This window comes from Hyperolius riggenbachi, chromosome 8 (genome assembly GCF_040937935.1).
Source record: "Hyperolius riggenbachi isolate aHypRig1 chromosome 8, aHypRig1.pri, whole genome shotgun sequence".
Lineage (NCBI taxonomy): Eukaryota > Metazoa > Chordata > Amphibia > Anura > Hyperoliidae > Hyperolius > Hyperolius riggenbachi.
In genome coordinates this window covers 271,072,440-271,086,286 of record NC_090653.1, presented here as the reverse complement: position 1 = coordinate 271,086,286, position 13,847 = coordinate 271,072,440, and the positions used below count along the sequence as shown (strand labels likewise).

Here is a 13,847-nt window from a genome sequence, read left to right as displayed (position 1 = left end):
TGTTCCAGCCCAACTTTGGGCTCAGAGCTTGTACTTGCCAGGGCAGGCTCTGGTTCCCAATCTCTCCAAGGCTTCAACAAGTTCACATGGTAGATTTGGTATGGCTTCCGTTTCCCTGGTTGGTGCACCCGATAGTTTACTTCACCTACTTTTTCTACCACCTCAAATGGCCCTTGCCACTTGGCCAGGAACTTGCTCTCCACAGTGGGTATTAAGACGGCCACCCGGTCTCCCACTTGAAACTGACGAACTCTGGCCGACCTATTATATACCCTCCTTTGTGCCTCCTGAGCACTCTGGAGATGCTCCCTGACCAAGGGCATCACTTTATCAATCCTGTCACGCATTAAGGAGACATGTTCCACAACAGTCTTATGTGGAGTGATCTCATTCTCCCAAGTCTCCTTTACTATGTCAAGCAATCCACGGGGTCTTCGTCCGTACAGCAACTCGAATGGTGAAAACCCAGTGGATGCTTGAGGAACCTCTCGTATAGAAAATAACAGGGCCGGTAGCAAACAGTCCCAATCCTTACCATCCACTTGCACCACCCTCTTTAACATGGACTTAAGGGTTTTATTAAATCTCTCCACCAACCCGTCTGTCTGTGGGTGATAGACAGACGTCCGCAGCTGTTTGATTTGGAAAAGCTTGCAGAGGTCTGCCATCAACCTAGACATGAAAGGGGTGCCCTGATCAGTAAGGATTTCTTTGGGGAACCCAGTCCTGCTGAACATATGAAATAACTCCCGGGCAATAGTTTTAGAAGCTGTATTCCTCAGGGGTACTGCTTCTGGGTACCTAGTGGCATAATCCAAAACCACTAGGATATACTGATGACCTCTAGCTGATTTAACTAGGGGGCCTACCAGGTCCATCGCAATGCGCTCAAAGGGCACCTCAATTATGGGAAGTGGCACTAAGGGGTTACGGAAGTGAGACACCGGGGCAGTTAATTGGCATGTAGGGCAGGAAGCACAATACCTCTTAACATCAGCCTTCAATCCTGGCCAGTAGAATCTGTCAGCAATTCTTGCCTCTGTCTTTTCTGCCCCTAGGTGTCCCCCTAATACCTCATTGTGGGCCATTTCTAGGACTATCTTTCGGTAGGGCTGAGGAACCAGTAATTGTTGCACCACCTCTGAGCGCCCCTGAGTGACACGATATAACAAGTCAGAATCCATAGAGAAGTGGGGGTACCTCTGCTCAGCCCCAGGCTCCTGTGGTACCCCATTCACTACAGAAACCTGTTCACGAGCGTGAACTAAAGTGGGATCCCGCATTTGAGCTGTGCCAAAGGCCCCTCTAGATACATCTAGACCTGGACATATGAGATTGGGGAAGGCTTCCTCCTCCTCCTCCCCAACCATCACCTGTAATAGGGAAATTTCCTCATCCTCAGAGGATAACACAACCTCTTGACCAACCTCACTTATGTCATTCGAGGTTGACAGTTCCTGCCGGTCTAGCCTAGGAACCGGGGAAGTGTCGTTTACATCATCACAACAACCCACATCATTTAAGACATTTTTGGACACTCCCCAGAGTTCCTGAAACAAAGGAAAGTCACGCCCTATTATCAAATCATACATTAGGGAAGGCACCACCCCTACTTCATGAGTCACACTTCCACAAGCAGTGGAGACAGAGATCGACACCAGAGGGTATGCCCTAGTGTCACCGTGTATGCAAATGACCCGGAGGGTCTTTCCTGCTGGTTCAGTTTTCCTCACTAGTCGGGCATGTACCAGAGTTACCATGCTCCCCGAATCTAGTAAGGCATTTACAGGCAAGTCATTAATTAATGCAGCACACTCAAACTGCCCTTCATATACAGGACATGCAGTGCAAGCTAACTTTGCAAAGAAAGAAACACGGCGAGCAGCATCACACTGCATTGGCACTTCCTGCAAGGGGCACTGAGCCCTAGTATGTCCCCAGGCCTGGCACTTCCAACACTGCACAGGGCCAGCTTTCCTGGGTAAAACAAATGCCTGAGGATCCTCACGGCTTCCAGGCCGCATGCCCAGATCAGGATTCTGTGGAGGTCCTTCCTTATATACGGTGGATGGCTTTGTCCTCCGTGTAGCAGGAGAGTCCCGGTGTCTGGTAGGTCCCAGCAACTCCTCCACAACCGTGAATCTTTCCACCATGTCGACCAGCTGATCTGCAGACTGGGGATCCCCGTGGCTGACCCACCGCTGCAATGCACCAGGAAGGGACCTCAGGTATCGGTCCATGACAATGCGCTCCACCATCTGGGGTCCGGTCATTGTCTCCGGCTGTAGCCACTTTTTCACTAGCTGGATTAAATCATGCATTTGGGATCGAGGTGGCATATCCGGAATATACCTCCAGCTGTGTACACGCTGTGCTCTGACCGCTGTGGTTACGCCCAGGCGGGCTAAGATCTCTATCTTGAGGGCATCATACTCCTTAGCCTTTTCTGGTGGTAGGTCAAAGTAGGCTTTCTGTGAGTCCCCAGTTAGAAAAGGCGCTATGATGCCTGCCCACTGCTCTTTAGGCCACTGCTCCCGCTCTGCAGTTCTCTCAAAAGTGGTTAGGAATGCCTCAACATCATCAGAGGGTGCGAGCTTTTGCAGGAAATGACTAGCCCGGATAGAGGTCTGGTTGCTAGGGGCAACAACAGGTTGACTCCGCCCCTGAGATAGCTGCTGCACTGCCTCGGCCAGCATCTTGGACTGAGCCTCTGTGGATTTCCGCAAGGCAGTTGCTTGTGCTTCAGTAGTCTCTCGGAGCGCTGACAACTGTGCCTCCGTTGCTTGCTGCTGTACTGCCATGCTTTGCTGCAACTGCACGGTAGCTAAGGCCAGCTGTCGCACTAACTCCTCCATTGCAAGTATGATACTGGCCCTTTAAATGTCAGTTTTTCAAAAAGAAAAAAATTTTTTTTTTTTTTTCCTCTCTTTAACGGCTTGCCTGCATCCTCCACCACTTGTGATATGCGGGGGTTTTGGGGATCAATGCAACCACAGGGAGGCAGCCGTAAAGTTTCAAAAACACAGTCTATTTATTGCTTGTCAAACCAAAACTGGCTTCCTGCCAGCAAACAAAAACTTTGGCTTCTTGCCAGCAAACAAAACAGCAGTTTATCTTCAGCAGTAATGCAACAAAATAGATTCTCTTCAGTACAAAATACACAATACAGTCCAGCACCCTTGCATGGGTACTCTTTACCAGTCTGAAGAGGTCTTTGTAATCCACAGGTCTCTGGGCAGTACAGCACAGACTCCAGCCTTAGCTCACATATCCTCACAGCTCACAAACTGACTCAGGAAAAAGCCAACGCCCAGTGTGAGACCTGTGCATTAATAACCTCTCCCACCAACCTTCATTGTCCAGCCCCCATTGCTGGGAGGAATAGATGGACCCACCCAACCTTCCATCTATTCCAGGATCCAGGCCCTGGGAAAAGAAATAAGAGATGTTGGCAACCTGCTGGTTACCAACAAAACCCTGGATCCCTATTTCCCAGCATTGGGGCTGTCTAAAAAAAACACACGTGAAACGCTGGCGATATATATCGCCCATCCAGTACCGATCCCTGGAGTCCTGTACAATAGTTACCTTGCCATCAGTTCCTCTCAGAAGCTCACTATTTTCTTCTGACAATGATCCCTTCCAGTTCTGACAACATTTTGTCAGAACTGAAATATATCAGTTGCTGTCAGTTATATATCAGTTGCTGTCAGTTACAGCTGAGAGGAGAACTGATGTGTCCATGTTTCTCTATGGCTCAAGTGGGCGATGTTACAGTTTAACTGTGTGCTGACCAGAAAGCTGTTATGGTGTAATGGCCATTTTCAAAATGGAGGACGGAGAATTCCATTGATCACAGTGGACAAACAGGACGCAGGAGAGGAGAAAGAGATTGAGGAGTAGACTACACAGGAGGTAAGTATGACTTGTGTATGTTTATTTTGACTTTTAATTTTCAGTTCAGGTTTTCTTTAAGGACCAGAGACCGCTGGTACAATACCGACGGAATCCCGATGAATCGCAGTGCATACCCGCCGCAACCGCTGTCACCGCCGCTCGCTGAGATCATTGTGACATAGACTCTGCCGTCTCTATGACAATAAAATAGGCTCCTGACCGGCTCACATGGCTCTGCCATCATAGAGACAGGCAGAACCTGTGAGCTGCAGCTGCGTCGGGTTTGAGCGGCGCGATCGGCGGGGAGTGATGGAAACGGCAGATGCGCGCTGCGGGCGGTGATTGAAGTCTACACCCAGCCAGCCAGGAGCCCAGAAAAACATGGCGTAGATTTCAATCACCTCGGTCCTAAAGTAGTTAACCAGCCTGGCGTTCTATTAAGATCGCCAGGCTGGCGACCAGATGGCTGCATGAAAGCCCACTAGAGGGCGCTCCGAATGCGTATTTCTGATCGCCTCCGGTGATCAGAAGTAACAAGAAAGGCCGCGATGAGCAGCCCTTCTTGTTATGCTTTCCTCGTCGCCATGGCGACGAGCGGAGTGACGTCATGGACGTCAGCCGACGTCCTGACGTCAGCCGCCTCTGATCCAGCCCTTAGTGCTGGCCGGAGCTGTCTGGTCCGGCTGCGCTGGGCTCGGGCGGCTGGGGGGACCCTCTTTTGCCGCTGCATGCAGCGGATCGCTGCGCTGCGGCGGCGATCAGGTAGCACACGCGGCTGGCAAAGTGCCGGCTGCGTGTGCTCCTTTTTATTTCATTAAAATTAAAAGAGCGGCAGCCTCCGGCGGTAATGGGCGAGCTGAGCTCGTCCATACCGCCCGGCTGGTTAATCAACAATCAGTAAGTGACTGTCAATTTCTTTCTTTAACCACACACTGACTGAGAGTAATGCACAGAAAGGTGTTGTTGTTACAACACACACCACACCACAATGAAAGAAAAAAAATATCAATACAGCCAATGTAAGTACACACAATTACTTTTGTGGTCAGGATAATTCTTCAAACTGACTATTGGGGGGTGGGGGCTAGCTGATGCACTACAAGTTGAGTGGGCCCTAGCTAGTAGTGCACTATAAGTAGCAGTGCACCTAGGAAGCAGCTACATAGCACAATATCAGAATACAATCTATCTATACAATTTCCTGGCAGATTTAGATCGATTATTTCCAACATGTCCGATCTGAATTTCAATTGATTTTCCGAAAAACGATTAAAAAAAATTTGAAAAATCGATCAATATTTAGATCGTACATATTGGAAATAATCGATCTGGCAGGTAAATCAGAAAATTGTATGGTGTGCACCTAGCATAACACTGCCCCTGTATCTGCAACACAGCAAGCTGCAGCTCCTCTCCCTACTCTGACTACAGGCACAAAGAAAATGGCCGCTGAGATTGTGCTTTTTATAGGGGGGAGTGGCCCAGGAGTGGTGATCAGATCGGATTGGCCATCCTGTCCCACCTGACTTTAGGGTAAAACATTTGCCCTATAGGAAAGTATAGGACGGGCGGGAACTTTTGTGGTTCTGGCACTGTTTGTGTGGCAAATGGCAACTGTTTGTTTGGCGAACAGTTCTACCATTACTACTGCAGAACTAAGAATCCACCAGTTGTGCTTTCACTTAAGAAAATACTGATTGGCTGCCCTGGATTCTGCCCTTCTGTATTTACAACTTTATTCGCAGTTTTTGTCTGTTGAACAAACCCGTGCGTCACGATAATGCCAGCATCAACATGTAAGGTTAAATGTGCTGCACAACACAATAAGAGGGAGTGGACAATGGCATTAACAAGAGACATTACTCACCCATAAACAAAGAGGGAGAGCGCTCCAAAATCACCCATACAAAGCGGCGTCACATCATGGCAGCCATGTCAGAAGATTAGATAAATGTCCCTTTTCTTCTTGGCAAGGTAATACACGCCTTTTCTCCATTTGCCTAATGGAGGTTTGCGTAACAGCTCTTCTCAGCAGGTATAATTTCACCATTTTTATGCTGGGATGTACTTTGTATTTGGCTGGCGCTGTATTAAAATGAGATAATATTATGTTACTTTACATACCGCAGAAAGAAATAATATTTTTCTCTGGGTGTGAATAAAATGACATTTGTGGGAGGATAATGGTTACTTTGCGGGCTATTTGTGTGCGTCTGCAGGGAGATATTACCAATTCTAAAACCATAAAATTGCCGTGCGCACTCACGTTTTCTGTTGGGAGGGGGGGAGGGAGGGGGAGGGCCCGATGGGGTAAGTGGCGTTCAAGGCAGGGGTGCTGGGAGACAAAAGCTCTCTTCCTATCCCCTCCAATCTTAGGTATGCTCTTTTCATTTTCTTATTTGTTTCAGGGGTTTATTCATCAAATGTTTTTATTTTGTTAATTATTGACTTCACAGATTACAGTCATAGCCAAAGAATTATAGGATTATTTTGTTCCAACAGATATAATAATATATAAACAAGCAGGAGGAATTAAAAATGAACAGTAATATGACCATTAGAGCCCTAATCAGCCTCACATTTTTTAAATAAACGGCAGTATTTTTGTAGTTTTTGTAATACCTGACTGGTCGGGTCCACTAGCCCCATTTCCTGTTGGGATTACAGAGCACATTGTCAGTTGAACAGTTGTCTAAACCCTTCCTCTATCCCATCCTTTCCCGTATAAGGTAGTCAGAGAGGAACTGGGAGGGGCAGCAGCAGCCAGTCTTTCCCTGGCAACACAAATCACCGCATCCCACCCACCTCCTCCTCCTGAATTCTTTGTGACCCACAATGCAGTGCTACAACTGAGTTAATTCTTATCAGTGCTGCTCGTAATGGAAAAATCTACGCTTACGGATCATTACGCGTAATTTTACGCTATTACGCATTACACAATTACGGTTACGGCGTAGGAAATTATCTACGGTACATCACTGTAATTACGCGTAAACTTACGCAATTACGCGTAAGGATACCGTAATGAAGGCGCTTACACTACGATGTTAAGCGTAGTGCCGTAATACCCATTAATGCGTATTTTTTGACGCATGCGGACGATATGTACGCAATAGCCGTCAATGTGACAGTTATTGCGTACATATCATTCGTATGCGTCAAAACGTACGCTTATACTGAAGGGCGGGAGAAGATACTATTGGTTGCTTAGGATGTTGACTGATTGGCTACTCTTAGAAAATGGGAGATTTTACGTTAGTAATTACGCGTAAAATTACGCGTAAGTGTTCGTAAAATTACGCATGCCTAGCAATTACGGTAGACAGTGTAATTACGATACCACTTACGGTCTTACGCGTAAATAATTACGCGTAAGACCGTAAGTTACGCGTAACGCTTACGCGTAAATTTACATTGAATTACGATGCGTAATTACGCTCATGCGTAATTTCGGCCCAGCACTGATTCTTATCTCCCTATTCAGTGTGCCCAAAAGCATTTACCGTAACTCTTCCAAAATTGTCCCCAATATCTTTATCAAAGGGTTAATAAAAGAGCTGTAGGAAATAATGGCTTTACAATTGCAGTAGGGTGACAAGAGATGTACATGGCTTTAATAAACGCATTAGAGAGGGTTAAGGAAATGTTAAATGTTTTATTACACATTGAGTGAGAAGGCTAATGACTATTGCTGAGGGCCACAGCAGAGGGGGGAGGTGGGATGGGTCAGGTGATCTGCTTTATGCTTAGAAATGAACTCCTCCTCTGCTGGCAGCAAGGAAGAAGAGAACCAGGTGAGGAGCCAGCCAGCCAATACATTTATTGAAAATTACAGTGCAATTGCAATGCAAAAAACAAAAAAACAACAACAACTTTGTGCTGGTAGGTTGAACTGGGGCTTTACACAGGAACTCCAGTGAAAATAATGTAATAAAAAAGTGCTTCATTTTTACAATAATGATGTATAAATGATTTAGTCAGTGTTTGCCCATTGTAAAATCTTTATTTTCCCTGATTTACATTCTGACATTTATCACATGGTGGCATTTTTACTGCTGGAAGGTGATGCCAGTGGAAGTAGCTGCTGCTGGCTTTTTTGGCAGTTGGAAAAAGCTGTAAACAGCTATTTCCCACAATGCAACGAGGTTCACAGACAGGAAACTGCCAAGACCATGGTCCTCAGTTTCCTGTGGGAGGGGTTTCACCACAATATCAGCCACACAGAGCCCCCTGATGAGCTATTAGAGAAAAGGAATAGATTTCTCATGTAAAAGGGGGTATCAGCTACTGATTGGGATGAAGTTCAATTCTTGGTCACGGTTTCTCTGTGAAGCCCATAAAGCCTACATTCCCAGTTTTCATTGTGAAGCTATGAGGTCTTTATTAGCCTGGTGTGAGGCTTGGTGGTGTATTCTCCACAGTCAGCATGCAACGCATGAGCTGGCGTGGAGGAGGTACACACACTAGCACAAGGAAACAGGCTATCCCTAGTATAGTGGAGGGGAGGACTGACTCCAATAGGAGATTGTGGCGCACAGAGCCGGTGCAGATCTGACAGCCACAAACAATGCTTTCGTTCGTTATAACGTCTCAGCGCAAAGTAGCGCTGAGCGCATAAACCAGAACTGAGGAGATCAGGACAGGTAGACAGAATGAACGCTTGCTAGCTAGCGGCTACTTAGCGACAGCAAGCGTCCAAAACCAGACAGACTGGAATGAGGCAGCCAATGCGATGCGGCGATGGCGTGCCTCACAAAGACAGGACAGTCAGAAAATAGCAGGATTAAGATAGATGAACGTAACACAGATAAATATACAATAAGTATGTTTTCCTAGCGTATTACAATTACAGCTATCAATGAAACTATTTGTTACGTCTGACTAACATATGTATATATCGGTAATGAACCGATATATGACATAAGCAGGAACGCTGACTAGGAATGGAGTAACACAGGGAACAGGACTCAGAAGGATTCGCTATCTCTTCGCAGAGATGAACGCAATCCACAAACAGTAACAGAACAGGATTCAGAAGGATTCGTTATCTCTTCGCAGAGATGAACGCAATCCACAAACAGTAACAGAACAGGATTCAGAAGGATTCGCTATCTCTTCGCAGAGATGAACGCAATCCACAAACAGAACCAGGAGCAGGGTAACTACCTCAGCACGGGTGGTCACGGTACGCGCAACCTACCAAAACGTGCTGGAAAGCTGACTAACTGCACACAGGATATAAACAGTTCGTGTACGTATACATCAGCGACACTGATGTATCACGTAACACAAATACAAGGAAAATAATAAACGTGCTGGTATGCATATATATTGGCAATGAACCAATATATGATGCAAAGACCAGCAAAGTATCTTTATAACAAGAAACACGATCGGGGGCTAAAGCGACAGCAAGACTGGCTTAAGCTGAAGCTATGAAAAACCCAAGGAAACCCTGCAGGAAGCAGATCTTTATACTGAGGTCATCCAATGGGAGCAGACATGCAGATTCCCACACAGGTGAATGATAATCAGTCACAAGCTGACAGCAGGGAAAAACAGACAAAGCTATACAGCTTGCATGGAAATAGATCAGAACTGCCTGAGCTGCAGCACTACTTCCAGCAATAGCTGCTGCAGCAGCGATCATTACACCTGGATTAACTCAGTCCTATGTGTCCCCTGTCCTGAGCCCCTGTGTGTTCCCCATCTTCTGCCTGAGTCACTTTGTGTGCCATCTTTTCTCCCCATCCTCTGCCCCCTGTTCTATCCCAGTGTGTGTTTCCATGGGCATCCGTAGAAAGTGTGCAGGCTGTGGCTTACCACATAATGGCACCACAGTGTGGAGATGTGAAGCGGTAATCCTATTCCTACCAAGGAAAGCTGCTGGGTAGTCCGTGCTCGCAGCTGAAGTCTCTCTCCCTTCGCTTCCGCCACACCCTTGTGACATCATCTTCCACCGCTCTCCAGTGAACAGGAAGTTGCTGAGTGCAAACCAACCACTTTATTTATGATATAAAGGGTAAAAACAAACATTAAATCTTATAGCCTTGTCCCAGTTGTTATAATTAACTACCATTATCCCTGTGAAGGCAGGGCCCAAATCCATACAAATGTATCTTAGAATTAACTACTTCAGTATAGGTCTTTTAAAGAGGAACTCCAGTGAAAGTAATGTAATAAAAAAGTGCTTCATTTTTACAATAATTATGTATAAATGATTTAGTCAGTGTTTGCCCATTGTAAAATCTTTTAAATCCCTGATTTACATTCTGACATTTATTGCATGGTGACATTTGTTACTGTTGGCAGGTGATGTAGCTGCTGCATGTTTTTTTGGCAGTTGGAAACAGCTGTAAACAGCTATTTCCCACAATGCAACAAGGTTCACAGACAGGAAACTGCCAGGAGTAGGAGGGTACTCAGAGTTTCTTGTGGGAGGGGTTTCACCACAATATCAGTCATACAGCGCCCCCTGATGGTCTGTTTGTGAAAAGGAATAGATTTCTCATGTAAAAGGGGGTATCAGCTACTGATTGGGATAAAGTTCAATTCTTGGTCGGAGTTTCTCTTTAAGACTTTTTTATTTCTGTATGCTCCAACCATTTTCAGGTTTTTCGTGGTGTGCTGTATTAATCAATAACTGCACCCTTTTTTTGCCAACCTACCATTTCTATATACATTTTTCTTAGGAGGACAGATGAGGCTTTCTTTTGAGGCTGTACATTTGTTTTAAGAAATAAGGAACATTTGGATATACCTGTACAGTATGAATAAGATAACCTGGTACCTGGTAACCTGAGCTTGATCTATCGGATATTCTTTTGGCTGAATTCCTATAGGAATTCAGCCAAAAAAATATCCGATGGATCAAGCTCTGATGTTAGGGTAATGGTATCAGGCAAACAGTTGGTGTACCAGGTCATCCCATTCATACTGTACAGGTATATCTAAATGTTCCTTATTTCTTAAAACAAATGTACAGCCTCAAAAGAAAGCCCCATCTGTCCTCCTAAGAAAAATGTATTTAGAAATGGTAGGTTGGCAAATCCTCAATGAGAAGACTGACCAGTTAATGTCCACAGTTTTGAAAATAAAAAGTTTAAAAGCACATCATTGTTTTAAACTCACATGTCCGCATACGTCTGCCTATGTAGCGTACCTCTGTGTTGGGTACAGAAATCCTCTGAGTTTTTTAAGTAATTTGATGACATTTGAAAGAGCCATCAATGCTGGCACATTATGAAAGCATAATATCACAGGACAGTCCCTTGAAACATCAAGAGAGAAATGATGATGAGAGACACGGAGAGGGATATCAGATGAGACAGATCATTTTCCCGTGGGCGGATCTTGACTCCTATAGGGGGACCTGATGGCCATGATGCCTCTGTCCTCTAACGAGACGTCAGTGCTCAGAGTTTCAGGGGTGGCCACTTAATTCTGGGTGACGGGACAGGACCCTGCCAGGCAGACTGGTGGCTACTCCAGTCCTAGATCGGACAGTTCTGCCCAAGAAAGGTCATTATGTGTAAAGCCACATATAAAGCCAGATTACAGCCTGCCATCCATGAGATGTAAAACGTCAACTATTTCATTAGTAAAATCCCATCCTCTGCAGTAGATCTTACATGCTAGCATTTTTTATTTTAACATACTCAAAGTTTTCCTTAGAAAGATAAGTAAACTTTTAGCATTAATAAGCTATGATGACCCCATTTCCAAATTGGTACACAGTGTAAAAGGTAAATAAAAAATTTAAACAGGATCTGATAGTTTGGAATTGACATAAACATTATGTCGTGTTTCCCCGAAATTAAGACATCCCCTGAAAGTAAGCCCTAGCAGATATTTCAGGCATGCTGCTACTCAGCGAGTGCAGTGATTGGCCCAATAATAATTGCAGTATTTGCAGTATTTATATAGCACCTTTCTCCTGTCGGACTCAAAGCGCTTGTGAGGCAGCCACTTGAGCGCACTCAGTAGGCAGTAGCAGTGTTAAGGAGACTTGCCCAAGAAACTCCTTACTGAAATAGGTGCTGGCTTACTGAACAGGCAGAGCCGAGATTTGAACCCAGGTCTCCTGTGTCAGAGGCAGAGCCCTTAACCAATAATGGAGCCGTGGTCTCAGCCCCTGCAAGACCATCAGTTCCAGCAGGAACACAAGTTGCCGTACTTCATCCCCATAGGCTGAAGCTTGGGAACACCGTGGCATGGAGCTGGAGGTAAGAGGAGCATGCAGGGGGGACATTGGAGGACACTGGGGACACCAGGAGGGCATGGGGAGAATGTAAGACAGATAGACCTTTTTTGTCTTCTCCATTATTTGCCTGATGAAGCGGGATTGTCTCTAATAAATGTTATTTGGAATTAAAATATCGAATCTCAGTCTTTTATCTCCGAGGGAGGTAAGTCAACCAAAACCTTCCCCCCTTTAAAAAATGTTTTAAACGTTTTTATTCTTGTTGGCACCTCTGTTCAAAAATTTGTATGGAGAGAATGGAAGAACAATGGAGGACATAGGGGGACATGGAGAAAAAGAGGACACCAACTTTTTGAGAGAAGAAAGAGGGAAACTTAAGCCACTCCTCTAATCACACCTGTGGCACACCCCTCGTCATGAGAAAAATATGTTGTTTTATAATTCATATCACACTGGTCCTTTCTATCCTGGTTTATTTTCCTTCCTATTTAAATTTGAAAATAAGAAATATATCAATTTAAATGATGGGAATACAATACATATATTTACATAGATCTGTACATTATATCAGTCCTGAAAGAGGGACAAATGAGGAAGAAAGAGGGACAGAGGGACTGGGTTCCAAAAGAGGGACAGTTAGGAGCTACGGGATAGAAGAGGACACGGGTACAGAGGAGGACACCAGGAGGGAGCTAGAGGTACAAGGAGGACACTGGGGCACACAGGAGATGTATTCAGCGGAGGAAGGGGTGGTACAGTGGGGAATGCAGGACAACACACAGCACAGGAACTTGTGTGTTCATACAAGTATACAGGATCTTCTAAAAAAATTAGCATATTGTGATAAAGTTCATTATTTTCTGTAATGTACTGATAAACATTAGACTTTCATATATTTTAGATTCAAATACACACAACTGAAGTAGTTCAAGCCTTTCATTGTTTTAATATTGATGATTTTGGCATACAGCTCATGAAAACCCAAATTTCCTATCTCAAAAAATTAGCATATTTCATCCGACCAATAAAAGAAAAGTGTTTTTAAAACAAAAGAAGTCAACTTTCAAATAATTATGTTCAGTTATGCACTCAATACTTGGTCGGGAATCCTTTTGCAGAAATGACTGCTTCAATGCGGCGTGGCATGGAGGCAATCAGCCTGTGGCACTGCTCAGGTGTTATGGAGGCCCAGGATGCTTCAATATCGGCCTTAAGCTCATCCAGAGTGTTGGGTCTTGCGTCTCTCAACTTTCTCTTCACAATATCCCACAGATTCTCTATGGGGTTCAGGTCAGGAGAGTTGGCAGGCCAATTGAGCGCAGTAATACCATGGTCAGTAAACCAATTACTAGTGGTTTTGGCACTGTGAGCAGGTGCCAGGTCATGCTGAAAAATGAAATCTTCATCTCCATAAAGCTTTTCAGCAGATGGAAGCATGAACCCACTTTTGAACCAGAAACAGCGTCAGAAGCGCCTGACCTGGGCTACAGAGAAGCAGCACTGGACTGTTGCTCGGTGGTCCAAAGTACTTTTTCCGGATGAAAGCAACTTTTACATGTCATTCAGAAATCAAGGTGCCAGAGTCTGGAGGAAGACTGGGGAGGGGGAAATGCCAAAATGCCTGAAGTCCAGTGTCAAGTATCCACAGTCAGTCATGGTCTGGGGTGCCATGTCAGCTGCTGGTGTTGGTCCACTGTGTTTTATCAAGGGCAGGGTCAATGCAGCTAGCTATCAGGAGATTTTGGAG

General features: G+C 45.2%; 1 long non-coding RNA gene across 1 annotated transcript in view; it reads right to left on the bottom strand.

Moving 5' to 3' along the window:
- The window catches only part of LOC137528564 (uncharacterized), a 189,823-nt gene extending 180,017 nt beyond the window's left edge, over positions 1–9,806 (bottom strand). Inside the window, exons 1-2 of the long non-coding RNA XR_011023424.1 lie at positions 9,721–9,806; positions 5,765–5,982 (exon numbers count right to left, since the gene is read on the bottom strand). This is a non-coding gene — a long non-coding RNA (uncharacterized lncRNA). The remainder of the gene's footprint in view (positions 1–5,764; positions 5,983–9,720) is intronic.
- Positions 9,807–13,847: the final 4,041 nt, after the last annotated feature.